The sequence below is a fragment of the Dioscorea cayenensis genome, chromosome 20, assembly GCF_009730915.1.
Source record: "Dioscorea cayenensis subsp. rotundata cultivar TDr96_F1 chromosome 20, TDr96_F1_v2_PseudoChromosome.rev07_lg8_w22 25.fasta, whole genome shotgun sequence".
In the NCBI taxonomy this organism is placed as follows: domain Eukaryota; kingdom Viridiplantae; phylum Streptophyta; class Magnoliopsida; order Dioscoreales; family Dioscoreaceae; genus Dioscorea; species Dioscorea cayenensis.
In genome coordinates this window covers 1,803,449-1,823,877 of record NC_052490.1, presented here as the reverse complement: position 1 = coordinate 1,823,877, position 20,429 = coordinate 1,803,449, and the positions used below count along the sequence as shown (strand labels likewise).

At 43.2% G+C, this 20,429-nt stretch overlaps 2 non-coding genes across 2 annotated transcripts; both read right to left on the bottom strand.

Annotated features, from left to right (window-relative positions):
• Positions 1–1,304: 1,304 nt before the first annotated feature.
• LOC120252190 lies at positions 1,305–1,411 on the bottom strand. The gene has a single exon (XR_005533732.1). It is a non-coding gene; the product is annotated as a small nucleolar RNA R71 (small nucleolar RNA).
• Positions 1,412–12,090: 10,679 nt separating this feature from the next.
• Positions 12,091–12,197, bottom strand: LOC120252138. The gene has a single exon (XR_005533684.1). It is a non-coding gene; the product is annotated as a small nucleolar RNA R71 (small nucleolar RNA).
• Between the last annotated feature and the right edge of the window lie 8,232 nt (positions 12,198–20,429).

The following is a 20,429-nucleotide window of genomic DNA, read 5'->3' as shown; positions in this document are numbered from 1 at the left end:
GGGCTGGAATCTGGAATCCACACACCCATGTGAATATTTCACATGGCCCCTATTGAATTAACGCACGGGCGTGTGGAATTTCAACACGCCCGTGTGGCTTCTCTGGATAACTCCTTCTTCGGCCGGATGTGAATAGTACCTGCTACAATATTTTTCTTACAGTATTTTACTTCAGTGCCCTGCTACAATATCGGTCCGAAACACTCAACAAACCATGTTTTCATCGAGGTAACGTAAACGGGCACATGTTTACGTCGTAGTTCGCTTTGCTTCTTCAATGAATGGCCGTATTGGTGGAGATCTTGTTACACATGCACAAGCCGGAATACTTAGAATGTTACTACCTCTGTGCCCACCAAATCATTGTGCTAGCTTGAATATAAAAAGGTTGGCACACATTCTAGCATCTTGAACCTGACTTATGTCTTCGCGTTTGAACCTTCTCAAGATTTCCTCCAAATGTTGTACTCATGATCTACATTGCCTTCTTTATATAAGATTCGGCTTCACAACCCTATATGCATGAAAGTAACATAAATATACACATATTTCCGTTAAAACCTGATAAAAGTAATGCTCATCATAAGGAAAAAACACTCTATTAAAACCTGACAAAAGTAAAGGCCATTTGTCAAGTTTTTGGCACCGTTGCCAAGGAATAGGCATTTTGGAAACACTTTGCACTTTGCTATTTTATCTATTCATCACTTATTCTATTTCACATTTTCTTATTCTTTGATCGTTCCGATTTGTTTTCTTTCTTTGGGTGTAGCTCTAGTTTATGACGTGAGCGAAACCTTCGATAATGTTTGAAGGAGAATCCTAAACTTGAACAAACACTTTATAGATGAGAAAATAACCTATGCAAGAGCAGTCAAATTAAGCTGAAGTAGAAGCTGCAGGGTCAGATTGGATAGCAGAATAGAATGAGCAACAGAGGACACTCTCAGTTTATTCCAGACCCCCAGTTTTGGGCACATAGTCTAGTATTGTGCAGACACTGATCATTGCTCAGAATTTTGGCATCAAGCCGGGCTTCATCCAGATGTTATAGTAGTTAGCACAGTTGAATGGTTTGGCCGATGAGGATCCAAATAATTACATTGAGAACTTCTTGGAAGTGTGCGACATGCTCAAGATTAATGGTGTTACGAATGATGCTATCAAGTTGACAGCCTTCCCATTTTCCTTAAAAGGAAGAGCAAAGCAATGGCTACATTCATTACCTAGAGCATCGATCACTACTTGGGAGGAGATGGTAAAAGCTTTCCTTGCCCGATATTTACCTCCTGGAAAAATCCGTGAAGCGTAGGAATGAAATATCATCTTTTGTGCAAATGGAATTGGAGTCTCTTTTTGAGACATGGGATAGGTTCAAGGAGCTCCAGTGGAAATGTCCTTAACATGGGTTCCCCGAGTGGATGATCATTCAAACTTTCTATAACGGGTTGATTCCAAGCACAAAGCGGCTACTTCATGTCTGCGATGAGGAGGTACCTTAGGAAACAAGACCCTTGAAGAAGCCTGACATCTCATTGATGAAACGACCATGAGCAGTTATTAGTGGAACATAAGGGACAGAAAAAAGGTAACCAGACTTCAGCATCCTGTATAGCACAAACCTCAGTAATCTCTATCCATAATACACCCACAGCACTCTCGAGCCTCTCAAATCAATCATGGGCTCGAGTGGGAGTAAATATACACACTAGAGATGTCTCCTGTACTATGGGAGATGCCTCTATCTGAACCTCCTCAAGCTGTGGCTCCAGTGCTGGCTGTGGTCCCTTTGCTATGTCATCCTCGGTTGTCTCAGATGGGGGCATGATCATCACATAGACTCCTTGTCCATATCTCCAGACCATCACCATCAATCTCATAGTCTCTATGCCAAGAAGAGATGGTATAATAGCCTTCTCGACCCTCCTGATAGCATCTAACAAACCCATATCTATGATGAGTCTGGTAATATAGGGACCTAAGAACAGAGCATTGACTCTGGCATACTAGCCCTAGTGACACAAGTACTCGACCACGATATGACCTAGATGAATTGGCTCACTCTGTACCATTGAATACAAGTACAAGAACTACTATCAGCTCAAAACACCTATGATGTCACCTCGCCGCTTACCAATCTACTATGAACAGTGTGTATGTATCTGTAGCTCTACCAGGACAGGTACGTGGCCTTAGAGACTTCTGGCTCATACTACTTGATAAGTGCTTGTGCGATATGAATGCGAAGCGTTCTTTCCTTATGTTGAGCAGTACTTTTCTCGGGTTTTTACACTAATATGTGTGTTTTTATGTTACTTTTATGCACGTTGGGTTGAGAAAAAATTATGAAGGAAAGAAGCCAATGTGGATCACAATGCACCGATTTTGGAGGAAATCTTGCTAAAGTTCAAACTTAAAGATATATGTCGGGTGCGAGACGCTAGAGTGTCTGCCAACCTCCCCCGTATTTGAGTTAGCACAACCATTTGGAGGGCCACAAGGGCAGTCACACTCAAGCATTCCGACTTATGCACATAGAACAAGATCTCCATCAACTTATCCGTCATTGAAGAAGCAAAGCGATCCACGGCATAAACGTATGCCAGTTTATGTTTCCTCGATGAAAAGTGGATTCGGGAGTATTTTTGGCAGAGTACTGTGCCAATCAATGTCAGTAATCACTGTAGCAATTACTATTTACAATCGGCCGAGAAAACAGGAATTTAGATAATCCACATGGGAGTATGGAAATTATACACGCCCGTGTGGAAATTCCACATGGGCGTGTGTAAAATCCACAGGCCCGTGTGGTCGCCCGATTCAAGCCCTATTTAAAGCCGATTCAGCCCCGATTTCAGCTTTCTTTTCTCCATCTTTTCCCCAACTTGAGAGAGGGCTTCGGCTAGGGTTTTGAGGGGTATTGGCTATTGTTTTAGAGAGGTTCTACGGCTCCGACATCATCATTCCTTAGGAAGAAGGTTGGTAGGGGAGCTTCCGTCGAGGTGTATCCTATACCGGACGAGGGAATCCTTGGACGACGAGTAGAGGACTCTCCACAAGACCATCGACACGACCATCGAGGGGTTTTTCTATGGATTCATTGCTTTTACATTTTATTTCTTTGATTGTACTTAGCTCCATGGAGAGCTAAATCCCTAGTGGGTACTTGGGTATTTTGTGAACCCTAGGATGTATCCATTTCATTGAATCTCTTTATTATGCTTTCAATTAATTGATGTTTATTGTGAGTTCCAAACTTGAATGCTTGATTGTATGAACATTTCCCCTAGAGTGACACTAGGGTTGAGAGTTCTTGTTGGTAAACTTGTGAGTGAGTGGCACACCATGAGTGTTAGACAAAGCTAGGTTGGAGAGGGTTAAGAGGGTGAGTCGAGACGTATAGGAGCGTCCTATTTCCCCTCTGACGTGATAGATTCTACATCCGTTCCTCGAGTTCTTTGCGGCCATAATAGAGTGAATGGTCTATGGGATGACCCTCCGCTGGGGCTTAGTTGCGAGTGCAACGGAGTGAAGCGTTGAGGTGATCTTAGTATCTAGGGCTTAATCGTGGTCAGGGACCTTCCACCTGGACAAAAGGGTTAGGTCTATAATTAGGAAAAGATTTATCACTTGGAATCCCTAGAGCTCATTACAATTCTATGCGAGTGCGAGGTGTTGAGATTGTTCAATTTCTTCTCCGGGACATGTATGGAGTTAGGCATAGTTGACCTTAGATTTGGGACTATGTAATGAAGGATTTCCACGACTCACTATTGCATTAATTATGAAACATAATAGAGGGTTCTTGCACTTGAAGCGATCATCCTAGGCGGAGCATTATCCGAGTACCCAATCTTTATCGATTGCCTTACCTTCTCCTTTACTCGTGCTCTCTTACTTGTTGCTTTTACCTTTGAGAATTGAATCATTGTCACACTTATCACTATTGATCTTTCACATAGCTAAGAATCGAATTAAGTCTTTTTATTCCCTACTCCCTGTGGATTCGATACACGCTCATCCGGGATTATTAGTTTGACAAACCCGTGCACTTACGTGATATACACAAAGGGACCTTGTCAAGTTTTTGGCGCTGTTGCCGGGGAGTAGGCATTTAGAGATACTTTGCACTTTGTTTCCTTAGATATTTTACCATACATTCTATTTCACATTTATTCTCTATCACTGTTCTTATTTAAAAAAAAAGGGTTATCTCACATTTTCTTATTCTTCCATCATTCTCATTTGTTTTCTTTTGTCATGTCTTACTTTTTCTTGCACGGATTTTAAATGATGATTGACCCAGTCATTGCTCTATATTTTTAGGTCAAAGCTCTCAGTAGAAAAGTTGATAGAATTGTTACTTCACGACAATAAAACATTCCATGTTACAACGCATAGCATCCAATTGAAGTGGGCTACCCAAACTTATTATAGAATAATGGTGAACAACATTGGGAGGCACCTCAAGAGGAATGTCAAAAGGGTGAGATACTCGGCGAGGATGCACTTCAGTTACAAAGAGTATTAGCTAACTTTATTGAAGCATCCGATGTCAGTGTCCAAAATATGGAGACCACACAAAGATGTCATGAAGCCTCCTATAAAAACCTTGAGCATCAATTAGGAGGGATACTTGACACACTCTGCAAGGAACAACAAGTATTTGAGAAAGCAAGTCAAGTTCCTTGTAGAGAAGATGTGGTAGTGAATGACAATGAAGAAGTGGGATGGAACGAGTATGATGTTGTCGAGATCGAGAGGATACAAGAAGAACCGTTCATTCAATATGATGATTGTTTGAGTGGACAGTATGTTTGTGAGCAAGAAATGATGCAAGGAGAGTTGGCGAAGAAAGATTGATTTCAAAGTTGAAATTGAAGAAGAAGCAACCCCTAAGGTAATGGAACACGCATCTCCATTTGGGATTGATCAATTCATAAATTGCAAGGAAGAGATTTTGGGTTTGGAAGAAGACGTGGGTAGGAGATTGAAGCCATCCAATGACCCACCTGTGCTAAGCTTGGACAATTCCCAACCCAAATTGTTTCCTTGGAGGCCAAAGGTAAGATGGTTGGACTCTCCAACAAATATTCCACCCAGGCAAGCAGATTTTTGGTTTAAGGAAAGTAGCTATGCAATGTCTAGTGGGAGGAACATACTCTTTTCAAGCCTCCATAAGGTAAAGAAGAGGTACGTCAAGCTTAGTGATGTAAAACAAGCGCTTCTTCGGAGGCAACCCAAGTCTTTACTATTTTCTAGTGTCTAGTTTAGTGTTTACATGAATAAGAGCTTGAGTGTTGGTGTTTTGATTCTTATAAGTCATTGCTATGCTTTTCTTGTGGACTGTTGGTGTTATCTTGTACCTTTATGTGTTTTGGTAAAGTTTTGGTCGTTTGAGCTATTTCTCATGTTTTTCTCTGGTAAACTTGCATATTAGGGTGGGCTCTGAGTGTGTAAACATGTTCAGAAATTTTCTGCAAACCCTGCAGAATTTTCTAAGGCATCCAGAGAAAACGCACGGGCGTGTGGAATTTCCGCACGCCAATGAATTTGTATTGTGAGCTCATCCAGAGGAGGCACAGGGGCGTGTGGCTGCCCCTGTGAACAACCATGCAATGTTCGCACTCCCGTGGGTAATTTCCGCACGGTAGTGTGAAGTCTTCCAGAGTTTGGCAGATTATCCCGAGAGCACACAAGGCCGTGAACTCGCCCATGTGGGTAACCTTGTGAAAATTGCACGGGCGTCGGTAATTTCCGCACGCCCGTGCAAATCTCGGCAGAGGAGCTCTCTCCATCTCGAGAAGACACAGGGGCGTGCGTTTGCCCTTGTGAGTTGGGCCTGTGAATATCCACGCCCGTGTGGAATTTTCGCATGGGCGTGGGTCTTACTTAAAGAATTTTCTTGGTTGCATGGAAAATCCACAGGTCGTGCGTCTGCCGCTGTGGGTCTGGAACACGAGCGTGGGTAATTTCCACACGCCTGTGTGGATGTATAAAAATACTAGAACCCCAGGTTTTCTTTAAAATCTTTTCGGTTTTCTTCATCTTTTCACCCTCAAACGTTTTGAAAACACATCCTTGCTCTCTCCTGACTTCTCACCATCGTTTTAGGGGGTTGTTAATTGAGTTTTTCAGCTGTTTTCTAGTTTTTCATTCTCATTTTGTCGGTAAGCTTCTCTTTCTCTTTTCTTTGCCAATTTTCATTTATTTTGTAGCACCAGCATCATCTTCACCAGGAGCGGAAACAAATGTACTAGCTATTGACACCGACACTTGAGGCGTCTTTACCTTCTTTGTTCTTATTTTTTGCATTTTACTTTCTGCATTTTATTTTGGATTTGTATACTCAGAAAGGATTTTCCTTCTGAGTTTATTTTCATTTTGTTATCTTGAGTTGTATTCATTGCTCTATCTTTTATATACTCGAGTTGTTTTTGTTTTATTGAGCCTCACTGAACCCCCTCGTGTATGCGTGCAGATGGTCTTGTCATTTTGGGGAATTGAGACTTTGTCATGGGCACGGCCAATGTGCTTTTGGCACTTGACCGTGTGAGCCTCACAACCCGTTGGAACATTACTCCCAAGGACTTAGCTCCATCAAACGTGACACTAGGAGTCCGGGGAGTATTGATTTGATTGCTTCTCCCACATATATTTTTCATTGATATACATAATGAGTGAGCTTGCGTGTGTACATTGGGGACAATGTACAACTTAAGTGTGGGGGAGAGTTTCATAGTGCACACATCCTTTTTATTGTTCTTGATTGATATACATGCTCACATAGCTAATGGCGGTTCACCTTAGTTGCAATGATTGTATTCTTGAGTTTAGGAGAATTTTTAACATTGAATATCTTCATGCTCTAGTTTTATTTGAATTTTTAGGAATTTTTGCCCGAATTACACTCAGTGCACTACTCACTCTTTAAACTCTATTGGAAACTCATGTTCGATGTTAAAGGGACTAGTTATAGTTGTTTCTTGTGTTAAATTCTGAAAAAAAAAATGAATGATGAATATAAGGAACAAAATAGTTTTCTTGTTTGTTTTGCATTTTGGGTGGAAAGAGCTACCACCTATGTAGTATGAAGCTACACTCATAAGTGGGATACTAGTTATGCCCTAATGAGAGAAAGAGCTATCTTATAGGATGAGTGAAAGCTACCACTCCGGTAGAAAGAGCTACCACCTCAAAAGTGTGAAAGCCACCTTAGCGGCCACTTTGGAAAGGGCTACCTTAGAGGATGTGTGAAGCTAATACCATCTTTGCAATTGTTGTCACTTTTGTAGATAAATAAGTCCCTTGTACGTAGAACTTTGAGGAGTATACCTTGGGTTGTTTTGAGTGAGTTCACACACGTAGACGATTTCGGGTTTGTTGTCCTCTTTGATCCAAGTTTTTAGCTAGAGCTTTGACTTTTTGTATTTAATGTTGAAATTTCCCTTACTTGTAGAATGCTCTCTCTGTACACTTTGGTCAACCTAAGGCCAAGCACTTCCAATATTTCCTTCATCTATGGACAGAATGTTTAATTTTTGCTTGAGGACAAGCAAAAGCTTAAGTGTGGGGTTGTTTGATAAGTGCCTGTGCGATATGAATGCGAAGCATTCTTTCCTTATGTTGAGCAGTACTTTTCTCGGGTTCTTACACTAATATGTGTGTTTTTATGTTACTTTTATGCACGTTGGGTTGAGAAAAAATTATGAAGGAAAGAAGCCAATGTGGATCACAATGCACCGATTTTGGAGGAAATCTTGCTAAAGTTCAAACTTAAAGATATATGTCGGGTGCGAGACGCTAGAGTGTCTGCCAACCTCCCCCATATTTGAGTTAGCACAACCATTTGGAGGGCCACAACGGCAGTCACACTCAAGCATTCCGACTTATGCACATAGAACAAGATCTCCATCAACTTATCCGTCATTGAAGAAGCAAAGCGATCCGCGGCATAAACGTGTGCCTGTTTATGTTACCTCAATGAAAAGTAGATTCGGGAGTATTTTTTGGGAGAGTACTGTAGCACATACTGTGCCAATCACTGCAGCAATCACTGTAGCAGTTGCTGTTCACAGCCGGCCGAGAAAACAGGAATTCAAAGAATCCACACGGAAATGTGGAAATTAGACACGCCCGTGTGGAAATTCCACATGGGCGTGTGTAAAATCCACAGGCCCGTGTGGTCGCCCGATTCCAGCCCTATTTAAAGCTGATTCAGCCCTGATTTCAGCATTCTTTTCTCCATCTTTTCCCCAACTTGAGAGAGGGCTTCGGCTAGGGTTTTGAGGGGTATTGGCTAGGGTTTTGGAGAGGTTCTATGGCTCCGACATCGTTATTCCTTAGGAAGAAGGTTGGTAGGGGAGCGTTCGACGAGGCGTATCCTACACCGTACGAGGGAATAATTGGACGACGAGTAGAGGACTCTCCACAATACCATCGACAAGACCATCGAGGGGTTTTTCTATGGATTCATTGCTTTTATATTCTATTTCTTTGATTGTACTTAGCTCCATGGAGAGCTAAACCCCTAGTGGGTACTTGGGTATTTGTGAACCCTAGGATGTATCCATTTCATTGAATCTCTTTATTATGCTTTCAATTAATTGATGTTTATTGTGAGTTCTAAACTTGAATGCTTGATTGTATGAACGTTTCCCCTAGAGTGACACTAGGGTTGAGAGTTCTTGTTGGTAACCTTGTGAGTGAGTGACACACCACGAGTGTTAGACAAAGCTAGGTTGGACAGGGTTGAGAGGGTGAGTCGAGAGGTACAGGAGCGTCACCTTTCCCCTCCGACGTGATAGATTCTACCTCCGTTCCTCGAGTTACTTGCTGCCATAATAGAGTGAATGGTCTAAGGGATGACCCTCCGCTGGGGCTTAATTGCGAGTGCAACGGAGTGAAGCATTGAGGTGATCTTAGTATCTATGGCTTAATCGTGGTTAGGGGCCTTCCACCTGGACCATAGGGTTAGGTCTATAATTAGGAAGAGATTTATCACTTGGAATCCCTAGAGCTCATTGCAATTCTATGCGAGTGCGAGGTGTTGAGATTGTTCGATTTCTCCTGCGGTACATGTATGGAGTTAGGCATAGTTGACCTTAGATTTGGGACTATGTAATGAAGGATTTCCACGACTCACTATTGCATTGATTAGGAAGCATAATAGAGGGTTCTTGCACTTGAAGAGATCGTCCTAGGCGGAGCATTATCCGAGTACCCCATCTTTATCGATTGCCTTACCTTCTTCTTCACTCGTGCTCTCTTACTTGTTGCTTTTACCATTGAGAATTGAATCATTGTCACACTTATCGCTATTGATCTTTCACATAGCTAAGAAGCGAATTAAGTGTTTTTATTCCCTGCTCCCTATGGATTCGATACCCGCTCATCTGGGATTATTACTTTGATAAACCTGTGCACTTGCCGGATATACACAAGGGGACCTTGTCACTACCCATGTCCCAATAAGGCTTTGTATGCTCTCTACATGGTCAAAATGCCAGGATAGTTTGTAGGTAACTGAGTATACTCATCTGTATTGGTGAATGCCTCATCATACAGTCCAAGTCGGACTGAAAACTAGGAGACGCTCATGCTGAACTGCTGTCCAAATGGTCTAAACTAGATAGTGTCTGATAAATGTTTGTGTACTAAGAATGCAAAGTATTCTTTTCTTATGATGAGCATTATTTTTATCAGATTTTATCTCTAATGCATGTGTTTTTGTGTTTTTTTTGCGCATATGGGGTTGTGGAGCCAAATATGAAAGAAAGAAGCCAAAGTAAATTGCGATTGTACTTTATTGATGAATTCTTGGAGTGAACAAATGTGAAGACACAAGTTGTAATCGAAGATACGTGAATGTGTGCCAACCTCCATGCGCTCAAGCAACTACATGGTTTGCAGGGGCACAAAGGCGGTCATATTTGTGTATTCTGACTTGTGCAATGTTAGCAAGATCTTCAACAATATGACATTTTATTAAAGTAGCGATGCGATCTACGGCATAGACTTGTTCCTGTTTATATTGCCTTGATGAATAGTGTGGATTCGGGAGTATTTTGGCAGAGTACTGTAGCAGGATACTGTTCACATCCCCAAAAAAATCAGATTTCCAAAATTCACATGGTCGTGTGGAAATTCCATATGCCTATTTGGATACCCGTTTCTAGCCCTTTCTAAAGCAGTGACTAATACCGATTTGGGGATCCATCTTTCATCCTTCTCTCCATCTTTTCTCCAACTTTTGGGATCCTTGCGGCTATGGTTCAGAGGGGCTTTGGCAAGGATTTTGGAGTGGTTCTATAGCTTCAACACCGTGTTTTTCTTAGAAGATACTTATTGGGGAAGCTTTCGTCCACACCAACCGGGTGAGGTGTGCCCTAGGCTTGACAAGAAGACCTTTGGAGAGGACGAGGCTACTCCACAAGATCATCGATACGAATTCTGAGGTGGTTTTCTTATGGATTATATGTTTTCATTTTCTATTTTATTATTGATTGTATCTTGCTCCATAGAGAGCTAAACCCCCTAGTGGGTACTTGCACTTGTAAACACTAGGATGTTATTGTTTCATTGACCTTTTATTATGTTTTCCATAATTGATGGCTTTCATTGAGTTCCAATCTTGAGTGGTTATTGAATGATTTCTCCCTTAGATTGACACTAGGGTTGAGAGTCCATCTTGGTAGCCTTTGTGGATGAGTGACACACCATGAGCGTTAGATATTGCTAGATTGGAGAGGGTTGAGAGGGTGAGTTAAGAGTTAGAGGAGCGTCCCCTTTCCCCTCCGGTGTGATTTATCCTACCTCCATGTTCCTAGAGTTCTTTGCGGTCACAATAGAGTGAAGTGCTAAGAGAGGAACTCGGCTGGGGCTTAGTTGGGTGAGCAATAGAGTGAAGCATTGAAGTAATCCTTAGTATATGGGTCTTAATTGTGACTAGGGGTCTTTCGCCTGAACCAAAGGATTAGATCTATATATAGGAATAGGGTCTATCACTTGGAATCCCTAGAGCTTCTTGCAACTGTACAGAGTGTGATGTGTTGAGACTGAGCGATTTCTCCGCCGGGGTGTAGTGTAGAGTTAGTCACGGTTGACCTTAGGTTTGGGACCGTGTATTTTAGGATCTCCACGACACATTAAGCATCAGTTAGGAGACATAATAGTTTGTCTTACACTTCAAGCAATAGTTCTAGGCGGAGCAATGTCCTTACTTTTGCTCTCTTACTTGTTGCTTTTAATTTCTGAGAATTGAATCATTACCACACTTATCATTATTGATATTCCACATAGCTAAGAATCGAATTAAGTGTCTTTACTACCTACTTCCTGTTGATTCGACCCCGCTCATCCGGGATTATTACTTCGACAAACCCGTGCACTTGTGGGATATAAGCAAGGCGACCTTGTCAAGTTTTTTCGCTGTTGCCAGGGAGCTAGGCATTTAGAGATACTTTGCGCTTTGTTTCTTAGCTATTTCTCCACACATTCTATTTCATATCTTCTTATTCTATCATCGTTCTGATTTTCTTTTCTTTACTTTTGGTGCAGCTCCAGGTTATGACCTGATGGAATCCATCAATATTGATTGAAGGAGAGCCTGAGCTTGAATGTACACTTAGAAGAAAAGGGAAAGAACCTGTACAAGAATAGCCTAATCCAGCTGATTTGGAAGTGGTAGGATCTGACAACATGGCAGAACAAAATGAGCAACAATGAACACTATCTGATTATGCCAGACCTTGAGTGTTGGGGACACAATCGAGTATTGTGCGTCCCCCAATTACAACTTAGAACTTCGAGCTAAAGCCGGCATTCATCCATATGCTGCAGCAGTCCGCACAATTCAATGGTTTGGTCGATGAGGATCCAAACAGTCACATAGAGAGCTTCCTCGAGGTATGCGACATGCTGAAGATAAATGGTGTGACGGATGATGCCATCAAATTCAGAGCCTTCCCATTTTCCTTAAAGGGGAAAGCGAAGCAGTGGCTACACTCATTACCTAGAGCATCAATCACTACATGGGAGGAGATGGTAGAAGGTTTTCTAGCCCGTTATTTCCCTCCCAGAAAATCAGCAAAGCTTAGGAATGAGATCTCATCCTTTATGCAGTTGGAATTGGAGTCTCTATTTGAGACATGGGAAAGGGTCAAGGAACTCCTGCGAAAGTGTCCACAACACGGATTCCCAGAGTGGATGATTGTTTAAACCTTCTACAATGGTTTGAACCCGAGTACAAGGCAACCCTTGGATGCGGCGGCAGGAGGTACCTTAGGTAGCAAAACCCCCGACGAGGCTCGTCAATTGATTAAGGAAATGGGGTTAAATAGCTACCAGTGGAACGCTAGGGAGAAGAAAAAGGTGGCTGGTCCCCATGAAATTGATGCGGTAACTTCATTGGCGACCCAAGTAGAGAGTTTGAGTAAGAAGCTAGATCTTATAGCTTCGAATAGAGTTGTGGCCGTGACCAGTTGCACCGGTTGTGGTGGAGGACATGCTCCCTCCGATTGCCCAATCATCAATGGTGATGTTTCTTCAGTTGAGAATGTTGACTTTATAGGTAATGGAATGAGACCTCAAGGGAATCCATACAGCAACACCTACAATTCAGGTTGGAAGAATCATCCCAACTTTTCATGGAGTAATCAAGGACCACAGAAGACCATGGGGCCATCGGGGTTCCAACAACAACAACAAGCCCCTCAAGTGGAAAACAGAATTTCAGGCTTGGAAACCCGAATGACGGATTTGGAGAAGCACTTGGCTAGATTTGTTCAATCGGCAAATACAAGGTTTGAATTAGTCGAGGCTACACTTCGCAATCACACCGCCTCCTTACACAATCTTAAAAATCAAGTGGGGCAAATTGCAAAATCTCTTTCCGAAAGGCCACATGGGTGTTTACCAAGCAACACGGAAACCAACCCGAGAGAGGGAGGCTTCCGAGTGAGATGCTGAAAGAACACGCACCCGAGGTTATAGAGCTTGAGGAGGGAGCAAACAAAGAGAAAGAGGTGGCACCCCCACCTTTCAAGCCAAGAATCCCTTATCCCTCTAGATTGAAGAATGACCAAGGGGATGAACAGTATAAGAAGTTCTTGAGTTTGTTCAAGAAACTCCACATCAACATTCCTTTTGTTGAAGCCTTGGCTCAAATGCCTAAGTATGCGAAGTTCCTGAAGGACGTCTTCTAAAAGCTAGGCTTGGGTGAGCCTAGGCCTACTATGATGACTTTACAATTAGCGTACCGAACGGTACGACATCCGAGAGGCATCATTGAAGACGTGCTTGTTAAGGTGGACAAGTACATTTTTCTGGTTGACTTTGTAGTGCTAGATGTCGATGAGGATGCAGATGTACCCTTGATACTTGGGAGACCGTTCTTGCGGACTTCCAAAGCATTGATTGACATGGACGGCGGAGAGCTCACATTGAGAGTCGGAGACGATAAGCTCACTTACCGCCTTGCTGAAGCCATGCGGCATCCTCTCGATTTTGATGACACTTTGTATTTTCTAGACACTACTGATGAGATTGTTGATGAATATATATAGGAAATGTTCAACCCAGATCCGTATGAAGGTTAGTTTGACCAAGAGGAGAGCAATGAAGAAGTAATGATGCTTGGTTCGAATGGAGAGGAAACATCTACCCCGGGGATCTTGAAGAATGTGCTCCGGAAAATTAAGAGGCCTAGGAGACGCCATCGAAAACGCCCCAAGACTGTTGGAGATGTACATGAGCCAAGGGAGTTGGATGAACGATTGCTAGGTGGTCCGAAGCCCGATAGTATACCCTCTACCCTCAAGAGACTTTGCTCATCATGCTTTCAAGTTATGGGTAAGAGGGCAACCTTCATTCATGAACCCCCGTGAGGTAAGAAAGATACGTCAAGCTTAATGAAATTAAACAAGTACTTCTTGGGAGGCAACCCAAGTGTTTACTATTTTTGTACCTTTTAGTTTAGTTTGTTTGCATGAATAAATTGTTAAGTGTTGGTGTTTCAATTGTTAAGTGCTTGTGCTGCAATTTTATTGTGGTTTTTTAAAAGAATTCATTATGTGTTTTGTTGCGAATTAGCGAAGTTTGGTGATTTGAGTTCTATTTCGTGTTTTTATCTGGTAAATTTTGCATAGTAGGGCAGGCTCTGAGTGTGTAGACATGTTCAGACTAGTTCTGTAGAGCCTGCAGGTTTTTCTAAGTTATCCAGAGAAAACACACCGGCGTGTGGAATTTCTGCACGCCCGTGGGTGTGTACTGTGAACTCATCCAGAGAGGTCACAGGGGCGTGCGGCCGCCCCTGTGGACGATAATGCGACTGGCGCACGCCCGTGGGTAATTTCCGCACGGGCGTGTGCCTTCCTGTAGAGTTGGGCAGATTTTCCCGAGAACACACAAGGGCGTGGACTCACCCCTGTGGGTGACCTTGTGAACCACACATGGGCGTGGGTAATTTCCGCACGCCCGTACGAAACTCTACAGGTTGCTCCCTCCATCCCGAGAAAACACAGGGGCGTACGGCTGCCCCTGTGAATTGGGCTTGTGAATGTCCACGCCCGTGGGGAATTTCCGCACGGGCATGTGGAAGACTTGATATCTTTCTCGGATGTCCAGGGAAGCCACAGGGACGTGCGTCTGCCCCTGTGGGTCTGGCGCACGGGCGTGGATAATTTCTGCACGCCCGTAGGAGATCTTTCTAAGTCAGTGAGAGTTTTTCCCGAGAGCGCACAAGGGCGTGCATACGCCCCTGTGGAGCTCTAGAAGTGAGGCGCACGGGCGTGGGGAATTTCCACACGCCCGTGTGGATGCACAGAACGTCAAAAGTCGCGAGTTCTGTTTAAAAAGGGGATGATTTCTCTCCTTCTTCACGACTCCTTTTCACTTAAAAACACTCTCACAACATTCTCCGAGTCCATTGCGCCAATTTGGTGGGATTTTAGCAAGTTTTCCGGCCGGCTCTTTATTTTCTCACTTCTCCTCGTCGGTAAATTCATTTTCTTCATCTTCTTCATCAATTCATGATTTCTATTGATTAATCTAGTTAATAATGCTTCGTTTGTTCAATTGGAACAATGATTTATGTTTAGAACGAAGTTAGAGATATTATTGAGTTGTATTTTTTGATTGTTGATGCCTGGCCGTGCGGTTCTCACGCCCCGTGAATCCACACGGGCGTGTGGAAATTCCACACGACCGTGTGGATTTCTGCAGTATTGTTTTATCAACCTGTTTGACTAATTTTGTTTAAATTTGGCAGATCATGACACCTAGGTCAAAGAAGCAAGCTGATAAGAGGCCACGTGAGTCATCCTCTGAGCCCAAGGGCATGCGATTTGCGATTCTCGAACATCAGGTCAGTTACGAGCGCTTATCACGACTCCGCTTCGGACAGACTCGATTCCTGGACACGACTATACTGCGAGATCTTCAGCTGGGAGATGAGTTCGCTGATGAGGTTGAGGACTTGGTTTCAGATGGTGGTTGGCGGCAGTTGTTGATGATTAGAGAGCCTGCCATACGAGAGTTTACACTGGAGGTGCTCTCCTCGTTTGAGTTTGATAGAGTGTATGCAAGCTTCGACAGTTTGGGCACCATTCAGTTCAGAGTATTTGGACGCCACCATAGCTTGAGCATTACGTAGTTTTCCATACTACTTGGCCTATACGAGGAGGCATTCACAGCTACAGAGGAGTATGCACAGTTGCCTACTGATTATCCTAGAACCTTGACCCCGCAGAGAGCTTACAGAGTGCTATGTGGTCAAGGTCAGTACGAGCCAGGGGTGTCCAAGGCCACGTACTTTTCCCGACCTGCCTACAGATATTTGCAGGCCATCATGAGTAGGTCGGTGAATGGCCGTGGCGACAGTACTGGTGTCTTGAGCCGTCAGGAGTTGCTGTACTTGTACTCGATGGTAGAGCGCGTACTGATCCACTTAGGGCACATCCTAGCTGATTACATCAGACATCAGGGACAGTATGCTAGACTGGGAGTGATCTTCTTGGGCCCTTACATCACGAGATTAGTGCTGGGCATGGGTCTCTTGAATTCGATTCGCGGAGCAGAGAAGACGAGTGTACCCGCTCCCCTGGGTCTAGAGACGATGCGGTTGATGGGCATGGTCCGCAGGGTTCGGACAGGGGTTTTTGCGTTAGTCCTACCAGCACCAAAGATAGTTGAGGATGAAGGTGATGATGCTAGAGCATCCCAGCCCGCCCCCGAGCCTCAGCCCGCATCGATGGAGACTGAGGCACCTCCAGCGGCCGAGGAACCACCCCTAGTGCGTATGTTTTCACCTTCCCGAGCCAATGATCGCTTTGAGAGGCTCGAGAATGCTATAGGTGTGGTCCGAGCCGAAGTTGCCGAGATTAGGGCTACGCAGGCCACTCAATACATAGAGTTCATGGAACGTTTCGACATATTACAGCAGATCCTAGAGCAAGACGTTGCCTCATCATTTGTCCTGCAGCCGAGGACTCTTCAGGCCCCGCCAGCGCCTCCAGCACCTCCATCCTCGACCCCAGCACCGGAGGACCCACTATATGCTTCCACTTCAGCAGCAGCAGCAGCGGAGCCCGAGAGCGACTCCGACACTTGACCTTTCTTTTACTTTCATGCATTTTACTTTATCTTATTTTCTTGTTTTTAGACTTGTTCACTCAGAAAGGATTTTCCTTCTGAGTTTATGTTATTTTGCATTATCGAGTTGTATTCATTGCTTCATCTTTTATACACTCGAGTTATTTTTGTTTTTCTTGAGCTTCACTGAACCCCCTCGTGTATGCGTGCAGATGGTCTTGTTTTCCTGGAAATTGAGACTTAGTCATGGGCACGGTTAAGGTGCTTCCGCACTTGGCCGTGCGAGCTTCACAACCCGTTGGAACACTACTCCCAATGTATTAGCTTCATTAAACGCAACACTAGGAGTCAAGGGAGTATTGTTTTGATTGCTTCTTGCATATCTATTTTTGAATGATATATTTTGAGTGAGCTTGCATGTGTACATTGAGGACAATGTACAACTTAAGTGTGGGGGGGAGTTTCATAATGCGCACATATTTTCTATTGTTCTTGATTGTTATATGCTCACATAGCCAATGGCGGTTCACCTTAGTTGCAATGTTTGTATTCTTAAGTCTAGGAGAATTGTTAACATTGAATGTTTTCATGCTCTAGTTCTTGCTTGAATTTTTTTAGGAATTTTTTTGCCCGATTTAAACTTAGTGCACTACTCACTCTTTGAACTCTATTGGAAACTCATGTTTGATGTTAAAAAGGACTAGTTAGGTTTACTTCTTTTTGCTAAATTGCAAAAATGAAAAAAATGAAAAGAAGGAACAAAAATAATAGTTTTATTGTTTATTTGTGTTCGTTGGGTGGAAAGAGCTACCACCTATGAAGTATGAAGCTACTCTCACAAGTCGGATACTAGTTATGCCCTAATGAGAGAAAGGGCTATCTCATAGGATGAGTGAAAGCTACCACTCGGGTAGAAAGAGCTACCACCTCGAAAGTGTGAAAGCCACCTTAGCGGCCGCTTTGGAAAGGGCTACCTTAGAGGATGTGTGAAGCTACTACCATTGTTTAAAATTTTTATCACTTTTGTAGATAAATAAGTCCCTTGTACTTAGACGAAATTCGGGGTTGTTGTCCTTTTTGATTCAAGTTTTTAGCTAGAGCATTGATTTTTCGTATTTAGTGTTGAAATTTTCTTTACTTATAGAATGCTATCTTTTTATACTTTGGTGAACCTAAGGCCAAGCACTTTCAATATTTTCTTCATTGATGCACGGAGTGTTTAATTTTTTGCTTGAGGACAAGCAAAACCTTAAGTGTGGGAGAGTTTGATAAGTGCTTGTGCGATATGAATGCGAAGCGTTCATTCCTTTATGTTGAGCATTACTTTTCTCAGTTTTTTACATTAATATGTGTGTTTTTATGTTACTTTTACACAGGTAGGGTTATGAAGCCGAATATGAAGAAAATAGGCCAATGTGGATCATAATGCACTTATTTTGGAGGAGATCTTGCTAAAGTTCAAACGGAAAGACATAGGACACGTGTGAGATGCTAGAGTGTGTGCCAGAGAAACAGAGAGTCCACACGGGCGTGTGGAAATTATCCACGCCCGTGTGGAAATTCCGCACGGGCGCGTGTATCACCCACGCCCGTGGAGTTGCCCGATTCCAGCCCTATTTAAAGCCGATTCAGCGCCGATTTTGGTATTCTTTTCTCCATCTTTTCCCCAACTTGGGAGAGGGCTTCAGCTAGGGTTTCGAGGGGTATTGGCCAAGGTTTTGGAGAGGTTCTGTGGCTCCGACATCGTGATTCCATTAGGAAGAAGGTTGGTAGGGGAGCTTCGATCGAGGCGTATAATATACCGGACGAAGGAATCCTTGGATGATGAGTAGAGGACTTTCCACAAGACCATCGACACGACCATCATAGGGGTTTCTTTATGGATTCATTCCTTTTACATTCTATTTCTTTGATTGTACTTAGCTCCATGGAGAGCTAAACCCCTAGTGGGTACTTGGGTGATTGTGAACCCTAGGATGTATTCGTTTCTTTGAACTTCTTTATTATGCTTTCAATAAATTGATGTTTATTGTGAGTTCCAACCTTGAATGCTTAATTGTATGAACATTTCCCCTAGAGTGACACTAGGGTTGAGAGTTCTTGTTGGTAACCTTGTGAGTGAGTGACACACCAATAGCGTTATACAAAGCTAGGTTGGAGAGGGTTGAGAGGATGAGTCGAGAGGTACAGGAGCGTCCCCTTTCCCCTCTGACGTGATAGATTCTACCTCCGTTCCTTGAGTTCTTTGTGGCCAAAACAGAGTGAATGGTCTAAGGGATGAACCTCCGCTGGGCCCTAGTTGCGCGTGCAATGGAGTGAAGCGTTGAGGTGATCTTAGTATCTAGGGCTTAATTGTGGCTAGGGACCTTCCGCATGGACCAAAGGGTTAGGTCTAAATCTAGGAAGAGATTTATCACTTGGAATCCCTAGAGCTCATTGCAACTCTATGCGAGTGCAAGGTGTTGAGATTGTTCGATTTCTCCTCGAGGACATGTATAGAGTTAGGCATAGTTGACCTTAGATTTGGGACTATGAATGTAAGGTTTTTCACGACTCACCATTGCATTGATTAGGAAGCATAATAGAGATTTCTTGCACTTGAAGTGATTATCCTAGGTGAAACATCATCCGAGTACCCCATCTTTATCGATTGCCTTGCCTCCTCCTTACTTTTGCTCTCTTACTTGTTGCTTTTAATTTCTGAGAATTGAATCATTACCACACTTATCATTGTTGATATTCCACATAGCTAAGAATCGAATTAAGTGTCTTTACTCCCTACTCCCTGTGGATTCGACCCCGCTCATTCGGAATTATTACTTCGACAAACCCGTGCACTTGCGGGATATAAGCAAGGGTACCTTGTCAACTCCCGAAAGAAGCCCGGTAATAGATTGAAGAAATGGGTTTGAATAGCTACCAATGGAATGCAAGAGAAATGAAGAAAGTGGCTTGACTCCATGAAATTGATGCGGTTACATCCTTGGCAGCCCAAGAAGAGGTTTAAGCAAGAAATTAGACGCATTGACTTCACCAAGGGTAGCCACAATCACAAGTTATTCTGGTTGTGTGGGTTCACATATACCATCTGATTGCCCTATTTTGATTGCTACTTCAGCCCAAACTGAACGAATAGACTTTGTGGACAATTAAGGAAGAGGACAAGGTAATCCTTATAGCAACACCTACAACCAAGGGTGGATAAGCCACCCCAACTTTTCTTGGAATAACCAAGGGCAACAAAAGGCCATGTCACCATATGACCAACTTAGAGAATCGAGTTTTAGGCTTGGAGACCCAAACATGGATACAAGGTTTGACGCTTAGAGACTCGAATGACTGACTTAGAGAAAGCTCTGACACGATTTGTTCAATCATAAGATACAAGGTTCCAATTCGTCGAAGCTACACTTCGCAATGACACCGCATCATTGCACAATCTAGAAAATCAAGTGAACAAAATTGCGAAGTCATTATCGGAGAGGCTACAAGGAAGCTTGCCTAGTAATATTGAAACCAATCCGACAGAACATATGAAGACAGTCACTTTGAGAAGTAGTCATGAGGTTGAAGATAGGCTTCCAAGTGAGGGGACCAATGTTGAAGCACTCAAGATCGTAGAGGTTGAGGACAGAGTAAACAAAGAGAAGGAGGTGGCACCCTACAAGCGAAGAATTCCATATACTTCAAGGTTGAAGAACGATCAAAACGATGAGCAATTCAGGAAGTTCATGGGTCCACTCAAACAATTGCATATCAACATTCCTTTTGTGGAGGCTTTGTCCAAAATTCCTTGGTATTCAAAGTTTTTGAAGGATCTTTTGACTAACAAGAGAAAG